Source organism: Callorhinus ursinus, unplaced genomic scaffold (assembly GCF_003265705.2).
Source record: "Callorhinus ursinus isolate GAN/ISIS: 27379988/994484 unplaced genomic scaffold, GSC_fseal_2.0 scaffold5, whole genome shotgun sequence".
Taxonomy (NCBI): Eukaryota; Metazoa; Chordata; class Mammalia; order Carnivora; family Otariidae; genus Callorhinus; species Callorhinus ursinus.
This window is the reverse complement of record NW_027397067.1, coordinates 46,525,867-46,542,877: the sequence shown is the minus strand read 5'-3', so window position 1 is coordinate 46,542,877 and position 17,011 is coordinate 46,525,867. Positions and strand designations below refer to the sequence as shown.

The following is a 17,011-nucleotide window of genomic DNA, read 5'->3' as shown; positions in this document are numbered from 1 at the left end:
TACTCTCAGTTCCACAATTAGGTATCCAGAAGACAAAACAAATGGGGATAATAAACAAGGGAAAAGGGAAACATAACTATTCCAGGTGCTAAAATCAAAGGAAAACATTTTCCAGATACAGTCAGAGAGAGTAAATATAGCAACAATTTTCATGGTGCTTTCTTATAAATCCCTTAATGTAAGTCCAAAGTATTACACCAAAGTAAATTCATTAAGGAAATCTGAGAGGAAGGAGTCATGGCATGGGATTGGAGACTGGGAAGGTAGGAAGAGGGTGGGCTAGACACAAGTTGCTAAAGGGTAGCAACTGTTGGTTTTGACGTGAGGCTCATTACCAAGCTGATGATATAATGTGTCTAACCCAGGATTCTTTGAGGGTGAAAGGAGTACCATCAATAATTAAGCCTCCACAACAGGTATAAGCCAGGATTTTTCTGAGCAAACTGGGACATATGGTCATTTTAAGTCCTTGCTCATCACCCACTGACATCCTGCTTCCAGTGCAACCCACCACTGTGGACCTAGTCAGCCAAACTCACCCTGTCCCACATGCAGTAAGTCTAATCAGCTCTAGTTTTAGGGGGCTCTGGGGATTTCTAGCCCAGGTGACCCATTCAGGGTAGGCTAACTCATGAATCAAACAAATAGGAAATGTAATTAAGAAAGACTGGAATAAGCAATGGGTAATGGTGGCCTGAGGATCCAGTCTCCACCAAGAGGTTAAAGGAGATATCACTTCTGTTAATGGGTGGGAGGGAGAAAGAATCAGACTGTAGGTAACTGGATGGGTCCCTTGAAAAGGAATGAGATACCCTCCTTCCTAAAGAGCCCAATGAGAGATCCTGTGGAAGAAAACTGCTTGAAGTTGGGATATTATCATAATGGCTGAAGCTCTTAAGCTGTAGTTCTTAAACATGTAATACGAATTAGCTGGAGAGTTTGTTAAAAACTAGATTCCAGGACCCCAACCTCACAGATGATGATTCTGTAAGTCTGAGATGGAACCCAGGAGTCTATTTTAACAGGTGCTCCAGGTGATGCTGGCAATGGTGGTTCGAGCCTGGACTTTGAGAAATACCACCCTAAAAGCTGATTAATAGCCCTTCGGGGAGTCTAGTCTTCCCACAAGAAAGAGTACCTTGGGCTGGCTTTGGGGAGCATATGGTGCCATTTCCCCTGCGGAAGGTGGTGAGTGAGAGATGGAGCAGGGAGAAGAGGTGGATCCGAGCAACTCAGCTTTCAGCCACCTGAAGCATTTTTCCACTGAGGGGCCTAGGTTTCTCAGTTTGGAAGAGAAAAGTCCTTTCCTCTCCAGATTCCCTATATGGCCCTAACAATTAAGAGAACCACCTGAGCAGGGATGCAGATGGCCCCATTTTTAAAATCCTAGCTGGATTAACTCCCACTCTAGTCAGCTTCCCTTTACATAGTAAAAGCACCTAGTATTTATTGATGGTTTACTACATGCCAAGCTTAAGAGCTGTATCTGCTTTTACTCATTTAGTCCTGAGAACAACCCAATGGGGTAGGAACTATTTTCCCCCCTATTTTATGAGGGGTTATGTTGAGGAGGGCCACTGTGAAGCACATCCATGAGGCATTGTGCACAGTGTGGTCCGTGTCAGTGGCACCCCTTGTGGTCATGCAGGCAAAACCCTCAAGCCTTACACACTGGGCCCAACACTGTGGGTCACAGGAGCTCAGTAATTTTCCCAAGGTCCCACAGCTAGAACCCAAGCTCTGAAACCTCATACATGAGAAAAAGGAGGGACTTGTATAAGAAGAAATGTCTATGACCCTGCCGGGTAGGGAACTGAACCAACTTGAGATCAGTACACTTACTCACACAGGGACAGGTCAAAGTGAAAAGTCAGGAAGTAGCACATTCCAGTGAATCAATTGTGGCAACTGAGAATCTCCCAAGACTTCCTGGATGAGGTCCCAAGACTGCCTCCCCAAGCCATATTAAATGATGGGGGAGAATAAAGCCCCAAACTCTCATTTCTGCTTGCATTTTTTTCCAGTGAAACAACCCTTAGGCCAAGCTTCTTGCCTCCAATGTCCTGTCCTGTAACATATTGTTTCTATGACACTTTTGGCCTTCGTATTAGAATGATTTTCTATGTGTCTGTTACCCTGTCAAGTTTACAAGCTTCTTGAAGGCAAGGACATTTGCCTCTCTCAATGCCCAGGGAAGACCCCTTTGCTCTCTCCCTTATGTGTTAGGCTTCAAGCCAGCTGCCTTCAAAATCTAGTGGGAAAGACCTACAAATAATAGTGAAGCACTTTACATAGAAAATTTTGGAGGTAAGCACAGAGAAAATGGGTTTGACCTAGCCTGCAAGGATGAGCAAAGGTTGTTAGCTTGAGCCAGGCAGAGAAGGGGAGAGGGCATTCTAGGCAGAGTAAACAGCATGTACAAAGAAAAGTAAAGGCTCATGTGTGAGAGAGAGGGAGGAAAGAAGAAGGAAGAGAGAAAGGGAGAAAGAAAAAAGGATCTGTGGTATTGTAAGTAGTTTCATGTGGCTGAAAATTTCACTTTGTGACACCAGTGGAGGGGGCTATGGTTGGGTGGATAAAGAGTATGAGCTGTAGAGCCAGACTACCTTGCCTGCGTGGTCCAAATCCCAGCTCTGTCACTTACCAGCTATGTAACTTTGGGCAAATTACTTACCCTCTCAAGCCTCAGATCCTAATTTGTTAATGGGATAAAAATAGTACCTCTCTTAGGGCGCCTGGGTGGCTCAGTCAGTTAAGCATCTGTCTTCAGCTCAGGTCATGATCCCAGGGTCCTGGCTCCCTGCTCAGCGGGGAGTCTGCTTCTCCCTCTTCCACTCCCCCTGCTTGTGCGTGCTCTCTCTCTCAAATAAATAAATAAATAAATAATCTTTAAAAAAATAGTACTTATCTTTTGGGACTCTTAACGATAATTAAATGGCTTAATACTTATAAAGCACTTAGAACAGTGCCTGTCAGGTAACATGTATTCAATAAAGAGTAGCTGCATTGTTCTCTTTCTCTTATTCCCTGCTTTTACTCCATTCCAAGCCAAGTCTTACCAATTCTGCCTCTAAAACAAATACCAAAACCATTTTCTTCTGTCTCCACCTTAGTCCAAAGAACTGTGATTTCTTTCCTGGATTCTTGAAGTAGCCTCATAACTGATCTCCCTGCTTCCACTCTTGCTCTGCCACAATCTGATCCCCAGAGCAACCAGAGTGATCCTTTCCAGAGGTAAATCAGGTGTCATTCCACTTAAAAATCTGTTGTGTCTAACTGCACATCACACCAGCCATTTAGAATTCTCCTTACCATGATCTCAAAATGTCTTAATAATCTGGCTTCCTCATACCTCTCTGATCCCATGTGGTATACAAAGAAAAGTAAATCAATTGTGGCAACCTCTTACCCACTATGCTTCAGCCTCTAGCTACCTTGAACTTGGCAAGTTTGTCTTGGAAGGACCTTTGCACCTGCTGTTCCCTTTACCTTCTCCACCCCTTAACTTGTTTGCCTCCTTCTTGTCTTGTAGAACCCAGCGCAAATGTCAGAGGAGTAAACTTTAGTTTGAGACGCTAAACTAAGGTAACAGCTTCCCTGGTTTCTATATGTCACACAGGTAAATTTATTTCCTTTCCTTTATTTCTTTGTTTTTTCTGCCTTTCCCAACTGTGCCACCCCACTCCTCTAGACTGTAAGCTCTATGAGACCAGATACAAGGGCTGTCTTTTTTATTGCTGTATTCCCAGTTTCTGGGAAACTCTCCCCCCTACACACACACACACACACACGGCACTCAATTAATATTTACTGAATTGATTCTGAATGAATTAGAAGAGAGTAGGGAAAGAAAGGAGAATACTGCCAAAAATCAAGGCACCTGGGGCCAATTATTATGCTTTTGCAGTAATCTGGTGAGAAATGATGAGGCCCCAGCAGTGGTTTTCAACCATGGCTATGCACTGGAATCACCTGGAGACAGGCTGAGTTTGAGGTACCCGTGGGGATCCAAGTGGAGATGTTCAATAGATATTTGTTGTGGTTTTTAATAGATGTTGCCTTAGTGAAGAGTAGGAAATCCCTCTAGTTTTCAAGAAGTGGGAAAAGGCATCTCTGGAAAAGATGACAATTGTACAGAGTACAAGACCATTTCCACTTTGCACAGCCTCTTTCCTCAAAACCTCCTTCCAAGCCAATGCCCCATCTGTTCTGAAATGTTCAACATGTTGATATATTCTTAAGGATTATATTATGTATGAGTACTGTTCCATAAATCCATTTAACTTATACTATTCTTGTACTACTTGTACAAAGTATTCCATTGATTAAATTGTAGGCAGCCTTCAGGTAGTATTTAAAGGAATATATAACAGCCTTAAAACTTCCAATAAATGAAAATAAACATACCCATCATGACTTCCTTTAAGATTTGTGGTAAAAAAAAAAAAAAAGACTTGGACCTAAACTGCTTAGCTTGTTTAGTTTTCTAATTGGTAAACATTTACTGGGTTACCAAAGATACCAAGTACTGTCTGAAAGACCATGGCTCCTTGGTTTGTTTCTAATTTCAATGAGACACACTAAAACAAGGATTGATAGGGTGATATGTTTAGTTAAGGAACAGATGGCAAATGGACATTCTGTCCAGCATCCATCACATTCCGTTTTTCAGTATTCCAAGGAAAAGTGACTCTAAATCTTGAAATCAAGTATGAAGGAATGGACCGGGTCTGTACTGAATGTTTATTCAACTAAAAAGAACTGATACTAAACCATACGAAGGTTGAAAAATTCAAAGATGTATGACTGGCTTAAAGGATAAGAGGGGATGGAACAGATAAAGCTGGATTAATGTAACTCAGAATGTATCCGTAAGTATTGAAGTATAAATTCTGGATACTTAAGCGACTTTGTGAAATTAAGAGATGTGGGGGAGAGGAAGAGACGAGTGGTAGATAGTCTCTGCACCCTCACATAGGGTATTAAATCGTGGCTAAGTGCTAGGGCTAGCAGCCCCTGCGGAAGAATGAGGTCTCTTCAAATTTTAAGAACGAAGAGGTGGGAGCGCCGCCACTCTCGGGGAAGACGTTTCCACGCGGAAAGGAGCAGAAACTCGCAGCAACATCCCGGCCTTGCTCCCCCTGGGGCCGCCAACCTAACAGGTGAACCGTGAGAACACAAAGAAACGAATAATAAATGGCGTGCGGAATGCCAAAAGCCGGGGTCCTCAAGTCCAGCATCTACCACCGCGTCGGGAGCAGCTCCAGCCACCCCACCCATCCTCGGAGGCGACACCTGCTCCACAGCCCCGCCCGCTCGAGGCGAAGTGCTGCTTGCCGAGGGGCAGAAAGGGGAGCTGACCTGCCCGCGTAAGGGACGAACGGGACGCTGCCCTCTAAGCCACCAGGTCGCAGGCGGGACGCGCCACGACGGGCCAGGTCGCGCCACGACGGGCCGGGCCGAACGTGCGCGAGCGAACTACAGCGTCCCAGAGCCGCCCGCGGCGGGCCCGGTGGGCGTGACGCCATGACGCACGGCACGCGGGCGGCGCGCCGGGGCGGGGCGGGGTGGCCGGGGGCGGGAGGAAGGAGTAGGAGGAGGAGGCGGAGACAGCGGGGGCTGAAGCAGGGGGAGAATGGCAGTTGGGGCGCTGGTTCCCGGGAACAGCCGTCAAGACAGAACTGCGGAGGAGGAGTTCGGGAAAGCGTCCGTCGGGACCCCTCCTCTGCGTTCCCCCCGCCCCAGCTGAGAGGCGTCTCGGCGGGTCTGAGGAGCCCTCCTCGGTACTTCCTTCGGCTTCTGCCGCCGCCGCCGCCGCGAGATGGGCCTCTTCAGCCGCACTCCGGCACCCGCCGCCGCTCTGAGGAGTTGAAGGTACGGGCGGCACTGGAAGAGGTTGCGCCTGGGTGCGGGAGGACAGGGGCGGCTCCCGTTTCCGACTCGAGGCGCTCCGGCACGGCCGCTGTCCTCGCGCCCCTCCCCGGAACGGAAATGGATTCAGAAATCCCACGGGAAAGGCGCCCCCTCTCGGGCTCTGCCCCGGAGCAGGGCCCGGGGCCGGGGCCGGTCCTGGGGCCGGGCCCGGGGGTCAGGCCTCGGGCTGGTACCGCGTCCCCCGCCCGGACCCGGCGCTGGCGCCCCCTGGGCCGCGCAGGCTGAGGCGGAGCGTGGGATCCGCCCCGAGCTCTGCCCTCCCGGCCCGCACAGTCTGTGGAGTCGGCGGCTAACCCAGCAGTGTTGTGACGGGCCGAGGCGGCGCTCCCCTGCAGCACTTCCCGGGCCGCTGAAGCTGCCGACACCGAGGGCGGCCGCCGCGGGAGGCAGTGGGGGTGGAGCGCATTCCTGATGGGTGAAATCGGCTGTAACGGGACCGATTTCCGGGCCTCGCTGCAAATTCAGAGCTGGGGCGAGAGCCCCCAACCCCTGCTGCAGGGGGCTCGGGGGGGGTGGCATGCACCCGGGGAGATTCATCCGGGAGAACTGCCATCCCCTTCAAAAGCAGAAATTAAACAGACGAAAAACGGTGTTGCCTTGGGGTTAAAGTATACGTTAAGAGGGGTCTTTCCAGGATTGTCTCTCTGTTGCTAAACCTTTAGGGTGTTCCTAGCCTTCACCCAGCAAGAAACGCCACGATTTTTAATTTCCAGTTTTCCCTGTCATCTGGGTTTCCCTCTCTCGTTGCTCTTTCCCCTCATTTCCATTAATGGGAAGAAGAAAAAGAAGTTTAGGGTTCATTAGCCCCGCGACAAGGGCAATAAATAAAAGAGGGGAGAGAGGGGCTAAGGCTATATATGGGAGAAAGAAAGGTCTTAATTTTTCCCATTGGTTCTTAAAGGTGGATATACGCGAAGGGTGCTTTATTCTGGTTAATGTTTACTATTCAAAACGTTGCAGGATGTTCTGTTGGGTTTACGTTGGAAAAGACAATGTTTCCGTGCTGCTGCTATTTTCAAACCCAGGTGTTGACTAGAAATGCTATAAATGTTAGTAAACAGTGGAGGCGTAAAGCAATCTTTCCCCATGGTTGCCTTAAAATGTTTGTGATCTTTTCTTTCCGTTCCACTTTTTTTTTTTCTTTTTGTAAGAACATGGCTGTCTTACTCATTTTTTATTATTTTAACCTAGATTCCTTGACTCTTGGTTATACGAAGTATGACGGTATGCCTTATTTTCATTTTCAGTTTTGCCATTAACCATCTTAATAGGCAGCTTTCCACGTCTGTTTATAATTCACGCTATTACCGTATTTGCCTTTTTATGCTTCCTTAACACCCAACTGACTGAACTGAGTTAAAATGTAAATACTTCTCTCTGTGTAGAAAATGGCGATGATCTATTGTTAACTCTTATTTTCAAATGTTCTTTCCCTGCTATTTGGAATTCCATGGTAAAGATTTGGAATTAAGTCCCAGGACTTAATCAAATTATGCAACAACAACAACAAAAAGCCCTTTTTGTTTCATATTATTTTTTATTTATACAGTATAACAAGTTTAAATTTCATGCCTCCATGGAAACTATGTTGTCACCACAAGGTGTCTTTCGGAGGGGAAAAAATTATACTTGGCAACTAATGTTAAAATATTTTTTTCAATATTGTTGACTTCCAGGAGGATTCCTGTAAGATTAACTTTTTAAAACTGCAGCGCCTTTTAGGAGTTGAAACACAACCCAAGTCTCCAGAGAGTAGCTCCTTAAAATATTGTTTCATTTGGGGAAGGCCTCAAATGATCATTAGTTTGTATAAAGAACAGTCCATTTTACTATCCAACCAGTGTTGAAATTTCTTTTTAAAATTTTCCTGGTGATTTGTAGAATTTGGGGTGCCTTTTTACTTGACTAAATGAAACCATATTTTTTTCCTACCTAATGTATGAAAGATACTAAGATTATTATCTGTTTTTAAAGATACCTCAGCGTGTTAGTGGAAAATAAATGCATTTCATAAATTTGGAGTAGGGAAAGTCATAAAGTTATATTTTTGCAGTTGTGAATGTAAGACACTTGGGGCCACCTATCTTTAATGGGATCAGATTGAAAGATACTGTTTGTTCTTATGGGGTTATTAGATGGAATTAAATACAGATCATTTGAAGCAAACGTTTTTAGCATTTGAGGGAATCTTCATATATTATGGCAGGTTCTGATTTTATCTTAAACACTTAATTTAGGTTTATCACAGAAATTCTTTGGTTTGTAATCATCTCCCACCCAGCTCTGCTTTGCTTTTTAATCTGAAGGGCACTGAGGATTGAAAAATGTAGCTTTCTGAATTTATCAAGGGGGGAAGAGGGAGGACAAATATTTGTGATAACATGTTAAAGTCCCTAGTCCAGTGCTGGGCACAGAGTAAGCTGGGGATAAATTTTACATTTACATCTGAATGGTCTCCTTATATTCTCTCTTCAGGTTATAAAGGAGATTTTAGAGAATTGTTATTTGTTTTCCTGATGCTGCTAACAAGTGACAATCGATTGTCAAATGCAGACTGGTTTTGCACTAAGCTTTATGCTCTTTTGTTTGAGGCCATATGAAAAATAAACCATTTTGGGTTGAAGACCAAAGAAAAGTTGAATTTGTAAACTTATATTTGATTGCATTATATTTGGCATGTTAGCACTAGTAGTTTGAAAGGACCCATGATCATATATGATGTACGTTAGCTTAAAGGTTTTGGTTTGACTTTTTAGCAAAATGCTAATCTGATTACTTATGGAGAATAGCTAAATTTTCCTTAGGCAATTTTTCCCCCCAATTAGGAGTAATTATTATTTTCTTCAACTTTTGTTTTTTTTGTTGTTGTTGTTGTTATAATAGTTTTTTTTTTTGCTGGTAGAAGATGTATAATATTGAAACAACTATGTGTATAACCACACCTGCACAGCTATAGTCTGAGAATGATGTTCCTTTGCTAACCACATCTGTATTTCAGATGGTGGTAGACTTCAACCAAAAAAGGCAGTGAAATCATTTGGGGTGTTTGAAACTTGGGTACTTGGGGCACCTGGGTGGCTCAGTTGGTTAAGCGACTGCCTTCGGCTCAGGTCATAATCCTGGTCAGCTCAGGTCATGATCCTGAAGTCCCGGGATCGAGTCCCACATCGGGCTCCCTGCTCAGCGGGGAGTCTGCTTCTCCCTCTGACCGTCCTCCCTCTCGTGCTCTCTATCATTCTCTCTCTCTCAAATAAATAAATAAAAATCTTTAAAAAAAAAAGGAAAGAAACTTGGGTACTGCATTTGTTTCTCAATAGCTATCATATGTCAGTAATACTTTCTCTATTACAGTGGGAAATATTACCACTTTTTGATAAAGTAGTTTTGTTTGTATTGCTTTCTTTGTAGCTGTCAATAAAACCTGAACGTTTAGTTTATTGGTAACAGTTTCTTGAAAGCAATGCCATTAGCCTTAAAAACATATATTCTTTTTTGTTTTTTAAGATTTTATTTATTTATTTGACAGGGAGAGAGAGAGCGAGAGCAGAAACACAAGCAGAGGGAGTGAGAGAGGGAGAAGTAGGCTTCCCAGCGAGCAGGGAGCGTGATGCAGGGTGGGGGTGGGGGAACTTGATCCGAGGACCCTGGGATCATGACCTGAGCCAAGGCAGATGCTTAACGACTGAGCCTCCCAGGTGCCCCAAAATATATATATTCTTGACCCGTTGATGTTACCTGTTATTTTATTTTAAAAACCATTTGCTAGAGAAATACTACTAGTTAATTTGTTTTAGAAGTCTTATTTGGAATAGTTTTCTTACATGAAAGCCTTAGTGGGACAAAACTAATGAGTTGTTTTCTCTCTCAAATAAGTTTGTGCATTGGATTATGAAGCAAAATCCTACAGAAATCACCAAGTTTAAGCCCAAAAGAAACTTCAAATCTCAGTGTTGGGTCCAAAAAACTGGAGTTGGCTGCCTAAAATTATGTACACTTTACATTTTCAACCTCATTCCTTCTTTGGAGACCCCTGAAAGTATAAATAGCCCTGCTGTAATGTGAATAGCAGGCAGGTTGCCAGTTGAAGAGACAGTCTGGGAGAGGGGAGCCATAAAGAGGGAGCAAACTAGTTGGAGGGATCAAGAAACCGGGAGAAGCTATTGGGAATGTGATAGTATTAGGCTTCCAGATAAACATTATATAGCATGTATCACAAAAATAGCTATTAATGTGAATCTTTATGCTTTATATTTTGTAATTTCTAAGTCAAATATTGGCATTTGCTCCCCCAAATGGTAAAATATTCTAAAATTAAATTATTCTTATGTGTTATCACAAATGTGATAATATATGTGAAATGTGCATTAGAAGTATAGGAGCTAATTTAAACTCTCTATGGCAGGGACCATTCCCTTTGTTCACTGTTAAGATCTCAGCACTTAGCATAAAGCTTTACAATAATAGATGTTGAATAAGTATGTACTAACTGAGTAAATTATGTATACTGTAAGGTATCTATTTCATAACTTTCTCTACAGCAGGGCTGTCATTATTGAGTCTAATGCAAATTGTAAGTGTAATTTAAGATTTTTCTATTAGATAAATTAAAAGTAAAAAGAAACAGGTGAAACTAATTTTCATAATATATTTAACCCAGTATATCCAGAATATTATCATTTCAACATATATTAATGAGTCACTTTACATTCTTTTATTCATACTAAGTCTTTGATCCAGTACATGTTTACACTGAACAGCATAGCTCTAGGAGCATTTTACATGAAATGTTTGTTCCTTTCCACAGAAATTCTATTAAATTAGATGCATTAGATATTTAACTATAGACTCCTAGGAAACATCAGCCTAAAGACCAATTTGAAAAATCACTGATCAGAAGACAGAGTGGGTCTCTTAAATTAATCATGGAGCTACAAAGAGTGAAATGAAAAGGTTAAAAACCTAGAACCGCCCTAGTCATGCTCAGGTGCATCTGCTTGAATACTCATTTACTTTTTCTCGGAATGCGGCACCGACTTTATTTGGCTGTGGAACTTATCCTAGTGACACTAGTGTTCTAATTTAACCTCTGTATTTTATAAGTGAGAAAACTGTAGTGTAGAGCTGCTCAGTCCAATGTATCATCAGTAGCCACATGAGGCTATTTAAGTTTAAATTAGTTAACATTTAAAAAAATTTAAATTTCGTTCCTCAGTTGTACCAGTCACATCTGGAATGCTCTATAGCCATATGTGGCTACTGGCTACCATAGTGGACCTTGCGGGTCTAGAATATTTCCATCATTTCAGAAAGTGCTGTTGGATAGTGCTGGTCTAAAGATTTATCCACACAGCTAATGTGGTAGAGCCAAAGTTTCAGACCACTTTCTTTTTTATCTTCCCAGACTGAAATCTCATTAATCACCTGGTTTCTGAATGATCACATTAATCTTTTTGTTTACAAATCTCCATTTGCTTCTCACAGATAAATTTCCAGCTTTCATGGCACTCAAAACCTTCCACAATCTAATCTTAGCCTCTCACCATTCTGCAAAAAAAAACCCCACACTGAAGCCAATTAATCTGTTTGGTAAATATGTTAATAAAACATCCATAGTTTCACCCCCATGACTTTTCCTAGGCCTTTGTCTCTGCCTGGAATACCCTTTTCCATCTTCTCTGCTTATCTAAGTCCTGCTCTTCTTTCAAGGCCTGACTCCTATCTTATCTCCACAAATCATTCCACGTTGGTGATTCTATATAAACTACTAAAAGTTTTTCTGAGATATTATTAACAGGTTCCAGACATGAATGGGAATATATCTTTTGAGGACCATCATTCAGCCTACTACATGATGCCAGAAATTTTTACTAAGGACATTAATAAAGTGTATTATGTTTATGCAAAAAGCCAAAGGATATTCATCCATAATAAAATTTTTTTAAGTTTTTTTTTTTTTATGGTATAGCTTGCCATAAGGAGACATCTATTTGATTTGGCTATGTATAACTGCTTGTCAGGTAACCACTGCCACCCTTGATTTGGATGAAAGAATTGATCATGGTGCTATACATAATATATCTTGTGATGATAGGCTTTTCTAAATGGTTGTTTTATTTCCCCCTTCACACCCACTTACCAGGGGGTATAGCTCAGTGGTAGAGCATTTGACCGCACACCCACTTACCAGTCCCTACCCCTCTTTCCAAAGGACTTTATTTCACTATTTTAAGAATGCCTGTTTAAGAAGTGTTGGTTATTCATATAAACAAAAACTGAAGGGAAGATTAGTTCAGGCAGTGTTTATGTAGATCAGAGATTTAAAATCTGGTGCTGCAGTGGACCTGCTCACCTTTCCAGATTCTTCCTACTACAGGAACATCTTGTATTGATTTGTTCATTGTAACTGATTCCCATGTGGGAGGTAACAAGACCTTCATATGCAGTAGTCTCATGGGAGCTTCTTTCTTTTGCTTTTATACTAGACTTGCTATGACAAGTTACTAATGAAAAAAATCTCTTCTGTAACAGTTTTTTTTTTAAAGATTTTATTTATTTACTTGAGAGAGAGAGAGAGAATGAGAGATAGAGCACGAGAGGGAAGAGGGTCAGAGGGAGAAGCAGACTCCCTACCAAGCAGGGAGCCCGATGTGGGACTCGATCCCGGGACTCCAGGATCATGACCTGAGCCGAAGGCAGTCACTTAACCAACTGAGCCACCCAGGCGCCCTCTTCTGTAACAGTCTTGTCTGAGTAGTTCAAAGTGTTTCAAAGATATACTTTAATACTAATCCAATGAAATAGATGATAGCACGTTTTCCCTTATTTTATAGACAGGGAAAAAGAGTGAAGCACATTCTGGGAGAGTTGTAAAGCCAAGAGAAGTCTTATATCCTGACTTTCAGTTCAACTTAGTAATTCTAGTTCAGTGACATACATGCTTCTGTATTTGGTCTCAGAAGAAGACTATCAGAAAGGCAAAGATTATACTCATTCCACTGGATTTACTAAAACAAAAGAGTATACTAACGTTTTAGAGAATTTGGAGATATTTTTATAACAAAAATTATCTCAGAAAAATCTTTTAATTATCCACTTTTAACCTTAGAGCATGCTGTATATTAAAACTATTTGAATCATAGTCTTTTAGAACTAAGGGACCTTTGACATTATCTGGTCCAGTTACTTCAACTTGCAAATAAGGAAATTGAAACTCAAAAAAGTAGATAGACCTGGCTGAGATTTCAGACAAGGTTAGTATTTCCCTTCTGTTAATCTGTAGCAATGAGTATTTTAACCAGTTCAAAAAATTTTTGACAACTAGATACCTTTTTTAAAACCTATTTTAAAACTTTTGAATGTCTCTAGGCATTCCATCATGCCTGACATTTTGAATGTTTCTGGGTACTCTGTCATGCCCAGGATTTTTCATTATGCTTTCCTATTTCCCTATTGGTTTGCCCTTCTGAACAAAGAGGGCCTCGAATGAGGCAGCCAAAATGTTTTTAATCTTTTTCTTATTGGAAAAATGGAATGAATAATGCTTTTGCTTTCTGCAGCAGCTTACTTTTTGTAATAGATTAAGTAGTAGTATTTGTAATGAGTATTATTAAAACCACAAAGTACCGTTCTATTCTACCTCCCAATCAAGAATAGGCTTCAATGGGTAAATGTGGCATGTGTATGTTTGTGAAGCTGTTTAAGAACTATCTCTTTGGAGAGGCTTTGTGGAATATGGGAATAGTGTGCTCTGAACTTTTAGTTTCTTTTTCTGTGAAATTGTAGAAACTCTTTAAAGGATAGAGCTCAAAATAGTGTATTTGAATCATCCTAAAAAACTTGCTGGAAACTGATACTTGCCTATGCTAATGATCTGTTTGAATTACCCCTACCTCATCCATTTATAAGTAGTTGAATCAAAATTGTCCATTTTTAATATTAGAAAGACCACGGGATGCCTGGGTGGCTCAGTCAGTTAAGTGTCCACCTTTGGCTCAGGTCATGATCCCAGGGTCTTGGGATCGAGTCCTGCATCAGTCTCCCTGCATGGGCTCCTTGCTCATCAAGGAGCCTGCTTCTCCCACTCTTGCTGCTCACTGTCTCCCTCTGACAAATAAATAAAATCTTTTAAAAATATATCAGAAAGACCACTTAAGGTAGGTTTGTAGCTGTATAAACATAAGACTAAAAACATTTATATTTACTTAGAGAAATTAATATACTATAATGATGTATCCCAAACTTCCAAGTGGTTAACTTTTCTGATTACATTAGTAAAGCCCTCTCAGAGCCAACAATTTGTTTTCTTTTATCTAACCTTAAAGTGTGATAATCTTTCTAACAGTTTTATTCAGTAGGTGGTTTAGTTACATTTGTGCCATCTTCTTAGATATTTATATTAGTTTGGCTAATATTTGTAAGGTAGTTAATATGTGCCATACCCTATGCTGCATTCTTTGTATATGTTATTTCACTTAATCCTAAAAATAATCTGGTGGGGTGCAGGTATTATTATTATTACTCCTATTTTATAGTTGAAGAAACTGTCTTAGTAATTTAACTCAATGTCACACAGCACAGTAAGTATCAGAGGCGGAACTTGAACCCAGACTTGTGACTCCAAAGCCCATACCTTACTTTCTGGATAGAAAGTTGCTGTCATTACCCCACATGTGTATAGTATTTAAAAACCCCTGCCCGCCCCACCCCCCCGAAGCTACTCTAAATTTTTTACCTCATTTTATTTTCCCCCACTGAGGTAGGTTAAGATAATTGTGTCTGAAACAACCCCAAAATCTCATGGTGGAGCAGAATAAAAGTTTCTCACACAAAGAATTCTTTCCGTCTTGTGACTCAGCTGCCCCTATGGCCTGCTTGGAGTCACCACTAGGATTACTACATTCAGCAAGCCAGTGAGGGAAGAGAGAGAGTTCAAAGATGTGTGAAGGGATAATTTAGAGACCAGTCCTGGAAGGAGCATACATCATTGCATTGGTCAGGACTAGACACATGGCCGCATGTAGCAGCAAGTGGAATGGAAAATGTGGTCCTCCTATGTGCTTGGGAGGAAAATGAAACAGGTGCGTATATAACATCATCTCTGCCACAGTTGTGTTTTTCCCTATTTTACAGATGGTACAGAGAGGTGGTTACTGAACCAAAGCCACAAAACCACTTGGTAGCAATAAATAGAACCCAGATTTCCTTAGAGCTGCATATAATATGCTCATGTTTCTGAGAAGACATGCAAATAATTGAAAGGCATTTAGATTGTATTTCTAGCACCCTTGCTGATTGTTTCTTACTGGACAGCAAATATTTTACTTCTGTGTCCATTACATTTTATTGTCATTGATTTACTTTATGAGGAATGATAAACTTAAAAACATTTTCCAGTGGTAATTGCCATTTTAAGTGAACATGACATAATAGCATTAAAATATCTTTACATACATATTTATATTCAGTTGTCCTTTGAATTTACAATATTGATTAGCCTTTATTTGTGTAATTTTATATTTTAAACATGTGATAGATTATTCTAGGCCATATACAAACCTCATGTTTATTCTTGCATTATGAACCTGAGACATTTGTTTTAGGGATGAGAGTTGTTTTTTAACCTTCCCCAAAACTTAGCTGTTTTGGAAAGAACTGCAGCTTCAAATCTTAATGGGATACAAGTGCATTCTAACTGAGCTAACAATTAGTACAGATAAGAATATATAAATATATAAATTACTGAGAGCAGAAAATTTACAGAAACTGATGTTAACTTCTACTGGCAAATTAAATTCCAACATCGCAGTGGTAGCTGTTAACCTTTTGTTACACTTTAGACTCCTTGGAGAATCTCTTGAAAGCTATCAATTCTGTCCCTAGAATATACAGTTATTCACAATTTAATATACCATTTTAGAGATTTCATGGATTTTTTCAAAGCCTATCCATGTATTAGCTGTTATTTTTAAGCATTTTTATCCTTCTCCAAAAATTATTGTTGTGCCTATTATATTTTTACTTTAACAGGTAGTATAAAGAGATGTTTAATAATTCAGAGTTTTTATGAGTGTGTCTTAATATTATTTGGGCAGCAGGAATTATGCCCAGAACCTGCACTGCTGCAATAGCTGAATTTGGCAGCTATATTGGGGGACAGGTTTATTAGAGGAAAATACGGCATTTCCGAACTTGAGGTTGGCAAAATGAATGATATAACTTAAAAAAAAAAAACTTTAGACATTTAAATAATCTTTTTTGAGTAAAGCAGACTTTGTTATAATAAACTTTAGTGATTTATCTCTGTTTAGAGAAAGCCATATATGAAAATCCAGGAAAATTAAATGCCTCAGACTTCTCTTAATGAGGTGGTTCAGATTTACAAAAGCACTGTTTACTTTGGGCTAAAATTAGCTTATGTGTGGACACATCATTTTTAATACAGCACTTCTAGTTGTGGTCTGATCAAAAGATGGATTATGATAATTCTGATTTTTAGTAGTCAGTTATTACATTAAATTGTACGTAGCCGTATTTAAATTTGATAGGTTGTTTGCAACTCTCTGTATAGGAGATAGTATGGGAAGATAGATACTACTTTTCTCACTGCCTTAGGAACCTTTATTTAACACTGGAGCAAGGGTAGAACCAAAGATATGAGTCAGGTTTTGAAGATTTCCCCCACTGTTTATTTATCAGTATTGGTTCCTGAAATTATGCACAGTGACCTAAATGAATGTTCTCTATAGTAGGTTGTATGGTCAAATAACCGGTGATTCCTTTTTGTATAAAATTGCCAGCTACTTATGGTGTCAGAAAACCATTGTTACATTGAAAAACAGAGTTGCTTTCAGGGTATATATAGTTTTTTAAAAGAAAGCTTTAAAATGGATTTTGATAAGTATTTATTTAGATTATGGGACTACTATATATGCCCAAATATAAAATCGATTATTCTTTCAAAATTATGCATATGAAAAAAGGGCATCATTTTATTATAATGTAGGTCCTTGCAAAATCACCCATACCATTGTTTGGGGAAGACATAGTCTGAAATGTCTTTGTTCAGTTATTTAGATGA

General features: G+C 40.6%; 1 protein-coding gene across 2 annotated transcripts in view; it reads left to right on the top strand.

Moving 5' to 3' along the window:
- The first annotated feature begins 5,734 nt into the window (after positions 1 to 5,734).
- RNF19A (ring finger protein 19A, RBR E3 ubiquitin protein ligase) overlaps positions 5,735 to 17,011 on the top strand; it is a 52,469-nt gene continuing 41,192 nt past the window's right edge. The window contains exons 1-2 of one of the 2 annotated variants that reach the window (XM_073893047.1): positions 5,745 to 5,874; positions 7,126 to 7,158. The gene's annotated coding sequence lies outside the window, so the exon portion shown is untranslated. Of the gene's footprint in view, positions 5,875 to 7,125; positions 7,159 to 17,011 lie in introns of both variants that reach the window. The other variant, XM_025870913.2, reaches the window with a different exon arrangement.